Source organism: Chelonoidis abingdonii, unplaced genomic scaffold (assembly GCF_003597395.2).
Source record: "Chelonoidis abingdonii isolate Lonesome George unplaced genomic scaffold, CheloAbing_2.0 scaffold1369, whole genome shotgun sequence".
NCBI lineage: Eukaryota > Metazoa > Chordata > Testudines > Testudinidae > Chelonoidis > Chelonoidis abingdonii.
This window is the reverse complement of record NW_027425630.1, coordinates 1-1,225: the sequence shown is the minus strand read 5'-3', so window position 1 is coordinate 1,225 and position 1,225 is coordinate 1. Positions and strand designations below refer to the sequence as shown.

Sequence of the window (1,225 nt, the reverse complement as noted above, 5' to 3'; positions counted from 1 at the left end):
CATGGAGGGGTGGGGCCAGCTCGGGGGGGAGGGGCCAGCACCCAGGGATGGGTCCCCACACGGAGGGGTGGGGCCAGCTCGAGGGGGGGCAGGGGCAGCACACGGAGGGGGCGGGGCCAGCGCCCAGGGATGGGTCCCCACACGGAGGGGCGGGGCCAGCTCGGGGGCGGGGCCAGCGCACAGAGGGGCGGGGCACCTGGGTGATGCAGGCGCCGGTGAACGCCACCACCACGGCCACCACGTTGACGGTGAGCTGGAACTGCAGGAACTTGGAGATGCTGTCGTACACGTTGCGGCCCCACATCACCGCCTTGACGATGCTGGAGAAGTTGTCGTCGGTCAGGATGATGTCCGAGGCCTCCTTGGCGACGTCGGTGCCCGCGATGCCCTGGGGGGGACGGCGGGATCACGGGGGGGCAGCGGCCCAGGGTCCCCCCCAGCGAGGGCAGGGCTGGGAGCTCAGCCGCTCACCCCCTCCCCGGACGGGGGGTGTTGGGGTGGGGACGGACGGGCACGGGCAGCAATGCATTGTGGGCGGGTGGGGGCAGTCTGGGGGAGGCCCAGCTGCAGCGCTTGGGGCTGCGGACACCGGAGGGGCCCTGGAGCGTGGGGGGGGGCGCCCAGGGGGCATCTCACCATAGCAAAGCCGACGTCGGCCTTCTTCAGCGCTGGCCCGTCATTGGTGCCGTCCCCTGTCACGGCCACGACCTGCCGCTGCTCCCCGATGCTGCTGTCGATGATGCCTGCGGGTGTGGGGGGCTCAGCTGGGGGAGGGGGGCCCGTAGCCTGCCCCCTTCCTCCCCTCGTGCCCCAGCTCCCCTGCCAGCTCCCCCGCCCATGACCCCATCTCTGCCCCCCATCCTCACCCTGTGCCCTCCCCCCGACCCCCAAAGCCCACTCCTCCCTCGCTGCCATCACTCACCCCCACCCCCCACGCCGGCCTGGGGGGCGGGGAGGGGGACGGTCTGTACCTTTCACCAGGGTGTGTTTGTCAGTGGGGGACGATCGCGCCAGGACCCTCAGCTTGGGCCAGATCTTATCCAGTTGCTCCTGCTCGATCTGGGAGGGAGGGGAAACAGCTGAAACAGCAGTTCATGGGGAGGGACTGTCCCCACAGGGCCACCCCCCAAGCCTGGGGCAACCCCAAACCCTAAGGTATGAACCCTCCCCCACTTGAGCTAGGGCAGCGGGGGGAGCAGGGCCGTTCTCCCCCGTGGGGCCGGGG

General features: G+C 71.3%; 1 long non-coding RNA gene across 1 annotated transcript; it reads right to left on the bottom strand.

Moving 5' to 3' along the window:
- Window positions 1–201: 201 nt before the first annotated feature.
- Window positions 202–1,061, bottom strand: LOC116837824 (uncharacterized). Its single transcript, XR_004376794.2, has 3 exons — window positions 972–1,061; window positions 637–743; window positions 202–388 (listed from the first exon to the last, which is right to left on the bottom strand). It is a non-coding gene; the product is annotated as an uncharacterized LOC116837824 (long non-coding RNA).
- Between the last annotated feature and the right edge of the window lie 164 nt (window positions 1,062–1,225).